Raw genomic sequence first — 18,527 nt, 5'->3', positions numbered from 1 at the left:
TTATAATTTTTAAGAAATATACTTTCCCTGAAACTACCAAGTTATAGTTTCTTTTAGATCTCATTATTTGTGAGGTATTTCTTCATTTAAATAATCAATATATATATATATATATATATATAATCATTTTTATTTGCTATATTAATTATATGCTTTTTCTAGTTTGAATATTTGTTCATTCTTTCATTTTTTTAAATTTATTTTAATTACAATCTCAATAAAATACTAAGAGAATTAATCTAGAGAAAGTGCTACTTTGACACAAAACGGCTAAGGATAGAACATAGTACCAATCCTATACAAAATTTAGTCGTCATAGAAAATAAACTCTAGTTCAAAATATTGATTAGAATGCAAGTGACAAATGCAATGCTGATAATTATTCCAAATAAATGAAACACCACAAATCATATAAGACGGGACTCCTAAAAAGGGTAAGTATTCAAGTATGTAGTTAAAAAAAGGAGTGTATTTCTACAACAACAACAACAAGCCTTTGTCCACTACATGGGGTCGGCTATATGAATCCTTTTTCTTCATTGTGTCTGATTAAAATTCAAATTCTCATTTAAATTAATAATAATATATCATTTATAATATTTTCTAACCAAGTCTTTTGAGGTATACCTCTACCTTTTTTTAACATAAGTTAAATCTAATACCTCTATTTTCCAAATCGGGTCATCGGGAGGCCGTCATTTTATGTGACCAAACCATCTAAGGCGACTCTCTCTAATCTTATCTTCCACTGGAGCTTCTCCAACCTTTTCACGTATATGGTCATTTTGTATCCTATCTCTAAGGCTAAAGCCACTCATCCACATGAGAATCCTCATCTTTTCAACACTTTACTTAGTATTATGCTTATCTTTTAATGGCTAACATTCGACATCATAAAGCATTGTAGGTCTCACTACTATTTTATAGATATTTCCCTTAAGTTTGAGAGGGAAAAGGGAGTGTAATTCTACAAAAGAAAAAAAAAAATTAAAGAAATGAAAAACCATATCGTATACAAACCAAACATGTGATATGATCATAGGCTAAAGGAAGGAAATATTAGTAAAGTTTGACTTGTCACATCCACCTTTTGGCTGAACATTTGTATGAATCATAATCACTCCACATTTCTCACATGCTTGGTTGAATCCCCTATGCATTTCAAACAAGCCAAAAAATATTGGGAAACAAATAAAAAATTCTGCTAAAGCTCTTTGAACAACTATAATAAAGATGGCTATGAACTTTGCATGAAAAATGGAACCATTCTTTTAACATACATGGTTTGGCCAAAACCATTATTTAACTAATTTATCTAGTTTTATCTTCTTCTCTATTTAAACACAAGATGTGTTATTTTTTGAAGTTATTGAATGCATATTGAGTTTGCTCTTGCATGCGAAAGCCTTGGAGAAGTTGGTGGTGATCCAACATAAAGAACATCGGTACCTTATGTTACCTCTTGCTCCCTCTATATCTGTCATCCATTATCCCCAAGCTATTTATTGCTACCTTTTCACCCCTCCAAATTATAACAAGAAACTCTAAACTCTTCTTAGGCTAGTAGGAAGCCTTTTGTTAAGCATCCAAGGAGTTTTAAAAGGATAATAAGAGAAGCAATTAATATAATTCTTAAGGCATTTGCAACTTCAATCAATAAGTGGTGAATTAATCTCCACATAGGTATAACATCTGCAACTCTTCTTTTAAATCCCTTGCTTTTATAGCATTATCTTTTCATAAAATTCTTGGATTTTGGCATGTAACTCAATAATTTTAGGAATCATTTACATGCTCTCCAAGTAGATTAGCCATCCAATTCTTGCATGAAACAAACCCCACCTTCTAACACTTGGATGTCCCTTATTTGTGAGGTGTGATCCATAAAAATTTCCTTTTCTAACTACTCATTGTGTTTTAAAACATAAAATTACATTTATATTTTACTTTTGATTCAAAAGTTTATGCATGATTATAATGTTTATGAAAATAAATTGTCCAATTTGTCTATTTGTTGTGACATAGCACTATCACTTTCTTTAACTATTTTAAGATGTTCTCAATTTGTCACTAACAAGTTTGATCTTCTCAATGGCATTAACCACTAGCTTGAGACCCTTAAGTCTTCTTTTACTCATTTCTTCCCAAGATAAAAGTGTTATCACTACATGAAAGTTACCTTTTGGCTGAAATATCCATCGCAAAATAAAGAAAATCCTTCACAAAATATATTTTAGGCAGATTTGCGGTGGAATAAAATTTGACGCAAAAAGTGGTGTCATAAATTTTTTTTCGTTGCAAAATTTTTTGGTAGATTTGCTAAGGTATTTTAGCTAAAAAATAAAAAAAATAAAATAAAAAATAATGCTCGTATTCGCCCATTCGGGCAGGTTACTCGTTGCCCGTCCCGCGCCTAATCGGTTGCCCGTTGCCTACACCTGAATGGACTGGCCGCACCATCCACCACCTGAATAGTTGCCTGTGCCTTACCGAACTACATCCTGCCCTCTTCCGCCTAACCAGCTGCCCGCGCCTGACCGAATTGCCCGCGCCATCGCGCGCATGCCTAGCTAGCCTGAGATTTGAAGATGCTCCACTCGTAAAACATATCGCTTCTCCACTTATCCTTAGAGACAAAACACGTTTAAAAGTTTTTTTTTTTTAAATTTATATTATAACTAAGCTTGCAACTGATTTACAACGATAATTTTTAAGAAATCCATCCACAAATTCACCGTAAAAAAATTATTAAAACTTTTCATCAAAATTCGTCGTTATTATCGACAAAACAGAATTTGTCGTAAACCTCATCGTAAACTACTGACTTTCCTATAGTGTATGCACCTCCTACCATATAATTCTTTTTATGGACCTAATTCAACACTTATTTGATGTTGAGAAAAATATAAGTCCAACATGATTTTGAATTTCTATCTTTGTAATTGAATACGACATTGTGAATAATATTTATCTCAAGCGACAAAAATATCATTCCTCAATGGATTCAAATATAAAAAAATTAAAATTTTATTCTTATTATTGTAATAGAATTATTATAAGGAACAATGTGCAATACCAAGAGATTGAGATATCATTTAATCATATATTCGATCACAAAAACTAGGATATTTTATTTTTTCTCATAATCAAAACATCATAGAAAATAACATACAAGGTCACGTGAAGGAAATATCATTTTGCTAAGTGCTCGAATATGAGAATTAAGATATAGTTTCTTTAGGATTTGAATTTTTGGTCTTTGCTTCTTATAAAGGGTTCTTCACCTAATTTATTTGTAAGCTAAATAAGGCAAGGTTTATTCTTATTTGGGTTACTTATTGTAATAATAGCCATTGTTTCATTTCTCTAAAATTTCTCGAATTATGTATGTGAGAGCGTTGCATCTTTGTGATGGGAAACACCCAGACTTTGAGCTCTCAGGTTTTTGAGGAATTAATTGGGTGGGATTTTGGGCACAGCAGTGCAAGGTCTGAAAGTTTAAATTTTTAATTAAGATATCTAAAACAATTTCCTTAAACCTATCACCCTAGCTAATCCCCTCCCCATTCCATCCTTCATTTGTTTGAGAGAGAGAGAGTAGAGAAAGGGGTAGAGTTGAGGAGAGAGAGAGAGAGGAGAGAGAAATCTTACTCAGGACATTTTCATCCACCACTAAAGTTGGAAAAAAGTTTTCGATCATGGTAAGTAATCCAAATCATATTTTTTATTTTCAATAATTTTAATTTTCTTTATTTTATCTCTTAAAATTGATTAAAATATAATATCTCTCATTTTATTAATTTTTCACCTTATAATTTTTTTTATGTCATAGATATCACCACCATGAGTATTTTAATAGATTTATATTAAAATTTTAATGGGACGTTTTTGTTATATGCCTTTTAAATAAAATGACTGATATAAAATTGAGTATAAAATTATTAGGAGTCAATATATTATATTTGGACATAAAACACAATATATACATGCATTCACTACTCATTTAGACAAATATGCATTTTTTTGACATAGAATAAACATACTAATGAGTATAATAATAGTTGGATTGAGTATATATTATAATTGATATTATTCTCTATATGATGTGAAATATGCATAAAAATAAGAAAGTTTGGCGGGAAATGATTAACTAATTCATGTTGGATAGATTCATGTTATCATCTATAGGAGGGTAAGCCAATAGGCTTCCTTTAAATAAGATTTGTGGTGTAATCCTAACTGATATAAATATGGAGGCATAAGGGATGTGATTGATATGATATGATACACTGACATACATAAAGTGAAGACTTCTTACATGAAAGATACCTGATTTGTGATATGTGATATGAAACTAATTCTTAAAATATGATTAATATAATTGATATTAATTCTTGTATGATTGCTCTATAAGAGCCCCTTAAAATACTTTATATGAAGGTTGCAACAATTATATTCATGATATTTAATGTTTACGATTGAGGATTGTTAAATTTTAAAATTTTCAAGAGGGATAGATTCAAACTTGAAATATTATATTTTTTAAGAGTCAAAGAGGAATGGTTAGGAGATACACGATTCTGTGAAGCTTAGAAGTATCTCAAATTATCCTATGGTTGATGAGCTTTATAATGTTTATATTAAAATCTATTGCTTGAGTTGACATTTCATTATAAATTTAAGACTAATATTCTTAATTACAAGATCAATCAAATACTCAAAGGGTGAGCACTTATGATATGCAATCAGCCTCAAAAGTTAAAACTAAGTTTGACACTACAAGGAAATGATTCATACCTATTCTAATGATGCGCGAAAATATCTGATACTTTCGGACTTACATTTTGCATTGAGTGAAATGCCAACTAAATCACCTAATTAATATTAAAATCATGATGTTTGATCTTATGTAAGTGTAGGACATGGTAGAATTTTATTTAATTAGAAATTTTGGACTGACATCTCAAAATTATAATTGGTCCCAAACTTATAAATGATAGTTATACACTTAAGACTAAACATAATTAAATTTTACTTTTAAATTGGTTTATAATTAGAATGTATGCTCATCTACTTATGCAAAATTAGGATGATATGAAATTTTAAAATGGCTTTGAAATTATATTTTATCCTACAAAGCGGCCTCTCTTGTGATAGAACTACACCCTTATAGGTCAGATATTCTACCCAAACTAATAAGTGGGGAGGTACCTAACGAAGGAAGTAGAATATATAATGTAACCCCAGTCAAACCCTGGTTTATGTTCTACAATAATTTTATTTAATCTTAAATTTTATTGGTTATGCAAAAAAAAAAAAAAAAGCTTAAGAGCTTATTAAGAATCCAGGCAAAACCACATAAAAAAATATAGGAAAAGCATGTATTTTAGAAGGCATAATCAATATTAAATGTAACATTCAACTGACCACTGATGTATGAAAAGAAGTAGAGCAAGGTAAAGAAAAGTTCAATAAGGCAAGTTTCACTTATTTACAACCATTTATAGATGCAATATAAGAAATGTATTTAAATTATAATCCATATTCTACTTATAGAAATAATGTATGTGTTTTAAATAAAAATCTTCAAATTCTTCAAAGATGATCATTTTTAAAAGGTTTCCAAAAGAATTTGCCTATAAAAGGTTCATTTTTCTGGTCTCTTTTCCTTTTGAGATGATGAACTTCATTTGACTTCACATTATTTTTATATTTAGTTACATTGTAAAGGAGAAAAGACACTATACTCCCTACAAGTTAGTAAAGTAATTCATAGTCAATTATTCAAATCAAATCACATTGCAAAATACCAAGATACTTGCTCTACAATTGAGCAAATTATTTATTAGCCATACTTCTAATAATTAGGGGTTAAGCAGCATAAGCACATGCATATATTTTTATTAATTTTAATCTTTGACTATTTAGCCTTCTTTTACAGCTCTACATAAATATGACAACCGACAAAAAATCTAATTAGTGATAAAACATCATGATTGACCCAAACTCAAATAAATATAAATGTTTCATCACATAATTACAACAACACAAACACAAAGGCAATTAATCATCCAAATCATTCACACATATCCACCAAAATTCCTCAAATTATTTTACTAACAAATGTATCAATAGAAGTACATCACCACAATAGCGCACCTAACCTAAAGCCAGAATTGATTGTCCTAACAAACAAATTAAAGTGTGTAGTAAGATAAGCGAGTGTCAACCTATTAGGCTTGCATTAAATTTTAGGTTCTTAAGAACAAAATTAGAGAATAGTGTTGATTATACAAAAGACTCCATTTACTAATAAGTCTTAACATGAAAACAAAATATAGCTATTGCATATGAGAAGATTGAATAAAAGCATAGGTCAGTTTTTATTAATTTAGAGTGTGTTGGATTGATTTTTAGGAAAGTTCATTTAATATTAATTATGTTTAATTTAATTTTAATTTTATTTTTTATTTTTAATTTCAAATTTATTTCATTCCTAATTAATTTTAAAATCAATTTAATTTTAATATACATTTTTTGAATTAATGAAAAAACATTTTATTTTATTTGAATAGATGAAAGTTATTGTTCTTTATAATTTTTATGAGTCCATAGGAATTTATTTATATTTTTCTAATTTATTTATATTTTTATTTAATTTTCTAATTTCTAAGTCTTTTGGAGAATTTGGTTAATTTGCCGACAAAAAGGAAATACTTATTTAGTTTATTGTTTGTTAGATATTTATTTATTTATCATGATTTATTTGGAATTTTTTTTTAAATTTTCTTGTATTTTTAATGAATTTTCTCAATATTAAATTTTTTTATTATTCTATAATCAATTTATAATTAACTCTCTTATTACGTTAGTTTATTTATTATTTTTATTGTTATCATCACCATTATTTCCTTATGTATGTTTTATTATAGGTTTTATATTGAATTTTATTCCAATTTATTTTGTGTTTGATAAATTGATTTGAATTTGTATATTGTTATTTATTTGAGTTTTCATGTCTTAATGTTTACTAATTTTACAATAAAATGGATTATTTAAAATTATTGTTATCATCACCACAATAGTGCACCGAACCTAAAGCTAGAATTGATTGAACTTTAACTTGGATGTGATTATTTTAAACATTAATGTAATTCCATCACAATGGACATGCCATTCATGCAAATTTTACTCAAAGTTTGTATTTAATTATGGTTCATTGTAGTTATGAATCCAACTAAATGTAGTTAACTTAGATATTGGTTTTGTTCTGTTTGCAATGTATATGCATATTTCATTCAAATTATGATTTGATGATTCAACACTATCATGCGTGCACTTGCAATTATTAGAAATATAGTTTAAGATATGTATGCATGCAAATCCTTAAATATTTAAAAGTCTTCTACCTGCAATCTATATAGAAATGAAACTAAATCAAAACATTCAAATATACGTTTCTTAAAGCTAAAATTAATGAGTGTGCATCAAAGTCATGATGGGTTTTTGTTTCAGAGAGTAAATGTGGGGTTTCTATAGGGACCTAAGGCTTGGGGATCATTATTCATGCACATTAATGGCTTTAAAGACATTGGGCTCATAGGTTTTAAAAAACTTACTTCACAAGAGCTTTGTCCCATAGATTTCGATCATAGTAAATCCATTTAGAAGAAATGTAGGCAATTGAGCTCTCCTTATAAGTGTTCATTGTTCAAATGTTTACCATAGTTCCTTGCAAAAGACACAAGAAAACAAGGAGAGAAAAAAATGATTAGAGAGGTGGTTACTTGAACTGAAAGCGAGTAAAATAGACTCATTTGAAAGATCAAACACTTACCATTTTCCAGCTTCTTTTTTGGTTTTGCTTTACAAATGATCTCATATGTACCTTGCAAATGACAGAAAGAGACATGTATTAGCATTAAGTGTATTTGAGTTTCTAAGTTTACGCGTATACAAATGACATATCTTATGCATGAAACCATTATGTGCGAAAACAATAGATTAAATAATCAATGAAATCTAAATATTATTTGAGATATCATTTATAATATGGCCTTTTTAAATCAATGAAAAAAAATCTGTTTAACGTAATTTGATGAATATTTATGATATGAAGTTTTCTAATAGTAATCTGATATGAAGTTTGATGAATTGAGTCCCTTTCTTTATAAATTTTATTTAGAATAATTTCTATGTTAAACAATTTTGTGAGCATCAGGCTATTGAGAATTGAAAATAATCCAAAAATAGTTAAATGCATATCTGAGCACAATTTAAATTGTTAATTTAAAATTTATATAAATTTGATTTTAATGAAGAGGTTGCTTCAATTATAGTTTAAACAATGCCTCTTATTAATTAAATTGAACTCTCCAAATTTATTTCCATCAAAATGTTCAAATTGCTCGAACTCTTCAAAAATTTGAAAATCAAATGAACTTATTAAATTAAATTAAAGAAAATGTACCTTCCAATTGTAGAATCTTAAATTAAATTAAATTTTGCTTGGAATCTATTAGACAATCCAAATTCTTTCTTAATAGGAACATTGTGGCTAAATATGGGAAGTGTTGGTGGAAGAATGATGGAAAGAAGAGTTCTTCAGTAAAATGGAGGATTGTAGTTGATAGGTGGAATTCTCTTAAGGGGGTCTTAAGGTGGAATATAGCCTCAGGTTCTTTGATTAATATCCGGAAGGATGTGTGGATTCTTTATAAGAGCTTAGAGAAATGGACGACGTTTATAACTAATTGGGAGGAAGATGATATCACTCTAGATTCTCTTATGGTTAATGGAGCATGGAATGTCCCTAAGCTCTTTCAGTTTTTTGGAGAGGAACTTGTGAACTTGATTAGCAAAATTGATATACTTCATAACTTGGAGGAATATAGGATGAAGGTTAAGTTTAAGTTGTATGGCAAATCAATATCAACATTATCCTTAGCAGCTCGGTACACTGAAGATATGCAGGAAGAATATGATCCATGGTTCTACAAGCTTAAACTCAATCCCCGAGTTGAATTGTTTATTTGGAGACTATGAAGGAACGCAATTCCCACTGTAGATTTTCTATTTTATAGAAGACTTTCTGCTTCAAACCTTTGTCCATGAGGTTGCAAGGAGGTGGAAAACATTGATCATTGTACAACTACATGTCCAAAACTGCTGCAAGTAATAAGTGGCTGAATTCATGGGGATTCATGGTACCAGTTTTCTGCTCTTTCTCGAACTGTATGAGGAAACTAAAACTGATTTTGGCAAGGAATCCTTTCATGGCCAAGTTCTATCTAACTTTGCTACTACATTCATGGAATAATAGAAACAGAGTGAAGCATGGTGATGTGGAAGAAAGTGATGTTGTTATTGCAGCAAGAGTCATAATTTTTATGGCTATTTTACATAAAGATAAAATCATTTTGGGTAACTGGGGTACTAATCAGTCTTCGAGACTATTCAATTTTTGGCACCCCCTCCTCCCAATTGCTTCAAAATAAACATTGATGGATCCCTATGCAAATCGAACAAAGCTGGAATTGGTGGAGTGGTGAGAGATTGTAATGGTAGATTTTTTATGGCCTTTGGATGTGGATATGTCCATTGGGATAGTGCACAGTTGGAGCTTTTGGCTTTTAAATCTTTGAGAAGTTTTATTCAAAATTTGATGTCTGAGGCAATTGGCATAGTCATAGAAGGAGATAATCAAAATGTCATCAACTTTCTTCATAAGATGTATAGCATACCAGAGAAAATAATGTGAGGACAAATAAATGAAGACCTATTATTCATGAAGAATTTCAATAATGTGTTTTTTAATTTTGTTAATCGTCAATATAATAAGTTAGTAAATTATTGTGCTAACTTAGCTTGTGAGTATATTTTTTTTTATGTTATTAGTGAGAATAATATTCCTTATTCCTTTGTTGCTTTGGTAAAGGATGAATGTGATAGGTTGCCTTTAATTGAGTAGTTTGTATCTAGGTTTTTTCATTATTAATGCATTATGCATTTCTTCTCAATAAATAAATAAATAAATAAATAAATAAATAAAATTCTACTAGATAAAATACCAACAATACTCATACAAGCAATGAAATTAAATTCTAAAGTGAGGTAAAAGTAACTTGCCCATAGTTTGATATGAGCAGGAGAATTCTCATAACCCTAAAATGGAGATACAACCGTCGCGGTTTCCGGTGCCGCATTAGCACTAGAATTTGAGAAGCTGAAAAAAGATCTATTTGAAGATAAGGTTCAACTTTGGAAGAAAGAGCATGAAATGAATTCTTTTTTTTTTTTGGGACATTTAGGCCATTTAAGGCAAATTCACACACACAACGCATACACATGGACTCGAACCCTGGACCTCTTAGTTGGAAGCCTAAGCTTTCAACCAATAGGCCAAGGAGAGTTGTGTAAATGAATTCTTTTTCATCATCGGATGGGATTTATTGCAGCAAGTGTAGCATGTCATTTTGTATCTACAAAAGCCCTTTTCAGACTTTTAAAAATTCATCAAAAAAGTACTAGTGTAGCCCGAAAGGCCTCTTTTTTAATGTTGAGACAAGATAAGCTCTTCAAAGATTTTAAAGCATCCTGCATTCTCATGGGGATGAAAAGGTAAAAATTGGAAACAGGCATCGTTGATGCGAAGAGGAGAAAACTGAGATGGGTTTACGCAAAGATTAATAAGCACAGGAAGAGCATGAAAGAGGTGGCATTAAATCAATCTGTTAAATATTATTAGAGAAAAATCTACTAGAAGGTGGCAACTTCACTGTTGGATTTAGTAGGGCAGAGAGTTCGCCAGTAGAACATAACTAAAAGCAACGAAGAAAAAAATACGATTGCTGTTGGGTCTGTGGTGGTGGAGATTCATCAGTGTGATAAGTTTGGTATGGTGTTCAATTCTGGGCAAGCTTTGGGTGGACATAAACGCGCTCATTATACAGGGCCTCCGCTCTGCCGACCAGGGAGAAATACGAGGTCGCAGGCTGTAAAGGTTGTTGTGGTGGCGGCGACGATAAAAGTGGTCGTTTATTACTTTGATCTTAATGAACTAGTGGAAGAAGTGTTTGTTTAGAAGTCAAGCTACAAATTTTTTTTAAAGATGGCCTTTAATGTTTGTTGGTCTGTTTGTATGATGGCCTTTTTTTAGGTATGTTGTATAAAAAACTTATTTCAACATTTTTTTTCTCTCTGATTCCATTTGCATTTGGTGGAGAAGTATCAAAAGCGGACCCTCACCTATTATTCCTTTTAAAAATTGTAGTACAAGTGAGCGCATAAATTTTAGATGATTTTTATGTGATTTTTAACATAATTCAATTATATAGTTGTAAGCTTTTGCACATGAATTACAAGCTATCAAAAACTTAAGCGACAACTGGACTTATGCAGGATGATACACTACAGGAAATTCAAAAATTACCGACGGTTATTATAAGTTTTATGGTGGTTTTGTAATAAACCGGTGGCTTTTTGGCCAGTCAAAAACTGCTAGTAAAAACTGCGTAGGAAATGATTTATGGCGGTCTTTTTCCGGCAGTTTTACACACTAATGCTTTCCGGCGGTTCATACCGTCATTTATTTCTGGCGGACGTAATGTCGGTGACCACTGGTTATTTACCAGTGGAATACTGGCTATCAAAACTGCCAGTAATACCAACTGCCAAACTTCTAGGTCATCGTCGATTGAATACCGGAGACCACCGGTAAGCCGTCGGTAAATCATCGGCAGCTTACTGCCTAAATCGCCGTCTTATCGCTGGAGAATTGCCGGCAACCGTTGGAAAACTGCCGGTAATTATCGGAGGCTATAGTGAACTTCTGGTGGCTATGATTAGCCATCCGGTATCGACGTTATTGACGGCCAAACAGTCGGTTGGCCGCCGGAATCCTGTAACATTTGAAAAAAAATTGACAGTCACTCCTCTATATTTACTGAATTTCACCCTAAACTCTAAACCTGCACAAAAAATATAATATATGGGAAATACGCCACTATAATCAATCACAATAATTATCATAAATATGTTTCATCAAAACAAATAAACTCATCATAAGTTCATAACCAAACAAATAAAGTATTCACTTTAACACAACAAGTTTATAAAACCAAATGTTTAAACCAAATTAGTTCACATATAAGTTCATCAAACAAATAAGAGTACTAATCCTCCTCCGTGTCCTCGCTGGCGGTGTTGGCTCCCGACCAAGAAACTCTTTTTTGAAAATAGAAGATATATTTAAAATAATATACATATATTTATTAAAATAATTCAAAACTTTTACCAGTCGTCATCTATGTTTCGTATGAGAAACAAATCCACTAGTTTGAAGGGAACTTCCTAAACCACCATAATTAGATGCTCTATTCGACTTATTCTGCTCTCCTATTTTTGTGAACTCAGGGCTTGCCCAAGCTCTACTCAAATCTCCCCATACACCCTCTCCAATCAAGATTGGATGCTGCCCAGTCTTTTTAATGTCCGTGAACATGTCCCTCAGACGGATCGATCCTCTCCTCTCAAAATTTGTTATGATCTTTGTGTTATGCTCAGGCAACCACCTAAAGTCTTTCTTTAAAAAATTATAGGCATAACAAAAAATATTAATAAAAATTAAATCAAATATTTGAATTCATGCCAAATAAGTATACCTAAATTTCTTCAAACCATATATCCCTAATTTCATTTGGGATCTTCTTCCATGATAAGAAAGGAGCATCATATTTTCTCCTTATGATATCTCGAATATTGTGGGTACGTGACCTTGAATGATTGAAGCTGTAGTTTAATTTTTTTTTTCAATAACATATAATATATCAAAATATAATAAACTTAACAACATAAACTTAACTCACGTATCGCCCTTAGGCTCAATATATTGACGATTATCTACTGCAGCTATATGATCCCCAACACAAACCTGTACTGGTCTAGATGGTCCATCGTGTTTTGGCTGCACCAGATATGGGTAATAATATGGGTGGGGGTAAGGAGGGTAAGGGATTGTGGATGGACCAGTTTGTGAAGCTGGTGGGGGGGGGGTTAATATGGATAGAATGAAGCTATATGTGCCTGATCTGGAGAGGGAAATAGAGGACTCATCGATGGAGGAGGGAAGTCTACAGGAAAGGGTGGTGGTACAATAGCAGGTGGATCTAACTTTCCCTGACCCTGCTCACTAGGGGACTGCTACTGACTCCTGGGTGGTGGTGGTGATGGTATATTGGTGGAATTGATCTATCCCCTCACTTTCATTAGGCTGTCTAGGTCTGTTAGGTCCAAAAATGTTTTTTAGAAAACTTTAAGGTGAAGGATCTATAAGGAGGATCGTCATCTGAAGCCATCTGTATCAAAAGAAGTAATTAATAAAGTATTATAATATATATAAAATAAAGAAAACATAATACATAATAATGAATTACAAAAATAAAGAATTATAGAATAAACAATAATGATTAACATTCAAAATAGATTTGACAAGAAACATTACAAGAATGATATGTTTTAAAAAATATAATTCTATAAATACAAAAACTACTTAGAAATATTACAAAACTTATAATTCTACAATTCTAAACTATAAAAACTATATTTCTAAATTATAAAAACTATTCAAAATAAAAAAAAAATTTATTGCTCTCCAGGTTATCTTTACTTTCATCCTCGTTATCACTTGATGAGCTAGTTGAACTATTCATATCTTCTAACTGCATTTTAATACTAGGGGTTGTAGTTGGCATCTCCTAAATTTCAACAGGCCTACAACTTGACATCTCATGCTCTTGATGTGGAGTTGCTACAATATATTATAGATTAATTATCCCCCATGATTTTTTTTTTATGTTCTCCTCGCTCCTCCGTAAAGCATCATAGCTTAGTTTAGATGAACATAGGTCTTTAAAGAAAATGCTGAGCTCAGTCAATGAATTTGATATGTAATATGGTAACATACATACTATAATTGAAAGAAGAACCTCCATAATTATGTGATAATCATGACTTTTTAGTCCAAATAACATTGCAGAGTTTAGATCAACACATCATCTTAAGTTTGATTCATATCCATTAGGCATTTTAAACCTTTAAACCACTAACATATTGATTTTTTTTATTATAACGTGAAAGAGTAAGATGCTTTTGGCTTCATTATTTTGCCGTCGATGGTTGTTACTAACTATTACAAATCAAATTTTAAGGAATACAAGTTTGATGATAGCAAACACTTTTATTTTTCTACGATTACCTTGCCTACTAACATTTTAGGTCCACAAGATCAAACTGTAAATTAAACCTGCTCAAGATTAGGTAGATTACGACTAAGTCAGTTTGTACTGTACGTCAAGTGTCTTTTACCATTTCTTGAGTCCTTTGTAACAATGTGGGTCATGAGGCTAAGTAATCTTGCACACACACACTTAATGGATAAAATTTTATCTATTTGATTAGAGTTTTCTATTTTGATCACATCATTCGGAATGATCCAAAAATTGGCCTGGATGATCAATTAAAAATAGAAATCCTAATTAGGGCATCCTGGTTAAGGCAGTCACAATTAAGCACATCATCTTAGGTGATATTTCATCGGCTGGGATGATAGGCTCAAATCATAAAGAATAATCCGCCATATCTATTTAGGAATCTTTTATTTTTGGACATTGTCTAAGACATCACCTTGGACAATGTAGTGAAATTATGCCTAAATTAATTCGATACTTAAGGAAAACAATTAAGGTTTGATTGCTCAATCATCTCGGCCTGAATGATCACAGGATCGTACAGGACAATCAGTTCATAAACCTTAATTCCTTCTGGATGATCAAAAATTGGTCTGACTCTATTCAGGGCCATGCTCTGGATGATCTGAACTGAATTGTAATAATCATCTGAGATGATCCTTTGATCGACATGGATGAATAAGCTATTTTTTAATCATCCAGACATCCATTTAGGATGATATTATGAATAATATGTGCTGGTTTATGCTAATCGGCCCTGATAATCATGAGATTATTCTGGACGATCTAGTTATCTTTCCATTGTCCAGACATCCATCCAGGGCGATGGTCTAGTTGATATTCATCAAATTGAACTAATTGTACAGGATGATATACGATCGTCCTGGACGATATTTGTCGATTAGTTGCTAATTAGGGCTATTTTGGAGCCCTTGTTTAAAAGATCTCTTATTTTTTATGAGGATCTTTTGCTGCTGTCCTACCCTGAGAGAGCTAAGAGGAGAGGGAGAGCAAGGGAGAGAGAGAGGATCTTATGAGGGGGAGTTTATGAGGGGTTTCACAAAGGTTTCTCCAAGCAAGGATCTAACATTTTCTTCTTCTATCATCATCCCTAGTACCCCCTTGGGGGTCTAGAGAGGTCTACTTCAGTATCTGATCGAGGTTCTCTGCCTGCTTCTAGAGGAAGCAAAAGGAGTTGGGTTCTCTGCCTGCTTTTGGAGGAAATAAAAGGAGTTGGGTTCTCTGCCTCATTAGGGTCAGTGGAAAGGAGTTTTTGTACAGGCTTCTCCACCTTGCTGTGGGGGCAAAAGGAGAGACACTCTATTTAGTTCAATACTCAAAGATCAGGATCCGGGAGTGGACACAGATCAGGTTGACCAAACCACTATAAAATCTAGTGTGTTCTTTCTTGTTGTGTTCTGCATTTAATTTCCACACTTTAATTTCTGTGTTGAATCTTGGTTTGGTTGTGATTGTGCTTTTGCTTAAAGATTCTTTTTAAATATCAATTCACCCCCCTCATGGTTAGCCTTGTGACTAGTTCATTAGGGCTTAACATCCCTATCGAACTTTCACTGACTCTAGATTTTTTCACCGGTAGTACTCTTTAATGTCCATCCTTACATTGATATTATCTTTGCTCTTACCTTTAACATCCATAATTGTGTTAAAAATATTATTGAGGAAGTTCTTCTCAATGTGCATAACATCCAAATTATGCCTTATCAAATTAGTTCTCCAATATGGTAATATCTAGAATTTTTTTAATCCAATTATATTCAACACCATATCTCAAAAGTTTAGACTATAATAATATTAGAAAATCAATAATTGTTGGAAAGTCAGAAAGTATCTGTAGTACATCATCACCACCTAATCTGGATAGAGGAGGTGACCTCTGAACTCTGTTATTAATGAATGCTTCCTTATTCCTCCAAAACTGATGATCATTAGGTAGGAACATACGAAGACAATCAAACCAAGTATTTTTTCCTCCATGTTTTAGTGTGAAAGCTTTAGTATTCTCCATGCATTAAGGGCAAGCTAATTTTCCTGATGTGCACCAACTAGACAACATACCATAAGTTGAAAAATCATCAATGGTCCAAAGCAATGCAGCTCGATGGAGAAAATTTTATTTTGTTGAGATGTCATTTGTGAGAACACATTCTTCCCATAATAACTTAAGATCATCAATTAAAGGTTGCAAAAAAAGACAATTTTTGCTTTTAGATTATGTGGTCCAGGTATTATAAGTGTTAAGAATATGTACAGAGTAGTCATACACATCTCTGACGGAAGGTTGTATGGTATTAGTATAACTGGCCAATAAGAGTGCGATGTAGCTACTTGACTATATGGGGTAAAACTATCGGCACATAATCCCAATCTTATATTGCAGGGTTCAACAGCAAATGAAGCATGCACTCGATCAAAATGTTTCTATGCTTCAGCATCTGATGGATGAGAAAGAATACCACTATTTGCTAATTTTTCCTTATGCCATCTCATATGGCCTGCTGAACTCATTGATGCATAGAGTCTCTAAAGTCTTGGAATGATCGGTAAATAAAATAAGTTGGAATATGGAACATCTTTCTATTGACAATGTTGTTTTCCCAAGTTTGGCTTAAACCGAGACGCATAGTAGGTGCGATAATAAATTTTTGTTGCATCATCCTTGTAGTATAAAATATATCTATTGATAAAACAATCAATTTTTGTAGCAGCGAGACCCAACTTGGATACTAATTTCTTCGTTCGATATAAATATGAGGGAATTAAATTGTCTGTTGGATTAGTTTCCTTGAGAAGACCGACGAAGTCATTGAAATAATTAAGAGGAATATTATATTCTATTTTAATACTTAGCATCCTCACTATAATCAATAATTCTTAATGAGTTTTGTAACCGTTCCAAATTAGTTTTTGATTTGCACGTAGTAACTCAAAGAATTTTTTGGTTTTTGTTTTTGGTGGCTCTTCCATATTGGCTCTTAAATTAGGACCTGCTACATCACAAATAAGTTCTTCATACGTTCTAGTCATTTGATCTTCATCAAATGTTTCAAAAGCTATGGATGGACTGGCATGAGTACCTCTGTGTGGCTTATACTCGCCATGTGAGGTCCAAATCCAGTAGTCTGAAACAAATCCTCTATGATATAAATTAACCTTTACATCATCAGGCTTGAGGAATGCTTGATTTTTATGCTTCAAATATTGATATCTAAATATTTCATCAAACTTAAAGGAAGGCACTTGAGATGCAACTTGAATAAAAGTCTCAACTCTCTGTATGAATTCATCTGTCTATCCTTTTTGACCCAGTAACAATTTATTATACATCCAATATCTCTCTTCTTAGATAATCATTTGGACGTTGAATCAAACAATCCCTTACATAATTATTAAATCAATTATTAGAAGATATGCAACCTAAATAAGTGTACGTGCTATACTTTCAAACAATTGTACTTTACTTGAATTAGAATGCCTTGTGGGTCTCACAATAAAGCATTGTAGGTCTTACAACCATCTTATAGAAATTCATAGAGAACTCTCTAACCCATTGCAGGTCTCACAACCATCTCTAGAGAGTATGACCGCATCCACTTTTGGAGTGAACTCTTCGATCTCATTTCTACATATTTATCTAAATGAATGATGTGTAGAACTTTAAATGATAATTTTTTTTAGAATGAAGATCTTCTAAAAACTCTAAACAACCATTAGATTTCATCATTAATTTTGTGAACTTTAATCTTATTGACATAGCTATGTCCGAGATATCATACATGTGGCTAAGATAAAGGAAGAAGTTTTTACTAAATTGAATTGTTTCCTTATTTATCTCATATGTAATTATTTATTTTTTTAATAGCAGACAAAAAGTTATCAACAAATAAGGAAAAAAATGGTGGAAGAATTTCCTTAATCAAGGTGATGAGGTAAAAAGTCTTGTTTTGAAGATTAGGCTTTATAGAAGGTGCCTTAAAGCTTAGAAAAAAGTCAACATCACATTGTGAAGCAAGAGGAAAAAACTCTAATTGATAAGTGTAATGAAATTGAAATCTCTTTGAAGGTTATGAAAATAAAAGAAAATGACTGTACTAAACTCTATAAAAAAAGTTATTGACATCAAAAATCTAAGTCAAATGATTTCTTAAAGAAGGTAATTTTTTTTTTTTGTCGTAAAATTCCTAATTGTAGAAGACAAAGAATTATATTCGGAACTGTTAGATTGACGGTGAATCTATTAACAAGAAAAAAGAATTGATT

The sequence above is a fragment of the Dendrobium catenatum genome, unplaced genomic scaffold (assembly GCF_001605985.2).
Source record: "Dendrobium catenatum unplaced genomic scaffold, ASM160598v2 fragScaff_scaffold_483, whole genome shotgun sequence".
Lineage (NCBI taxonomy): Eukaryota > Viridiplantae > Streptophyta > Magnoliopsida > Asparagales > Orchidaceae > Dendrobium > Dendrobium catenatum.
The sequence above is the reverse complement of the archived record's forward strand: the minus strand, read 5'-3'. Positions refer to the sequence as shown.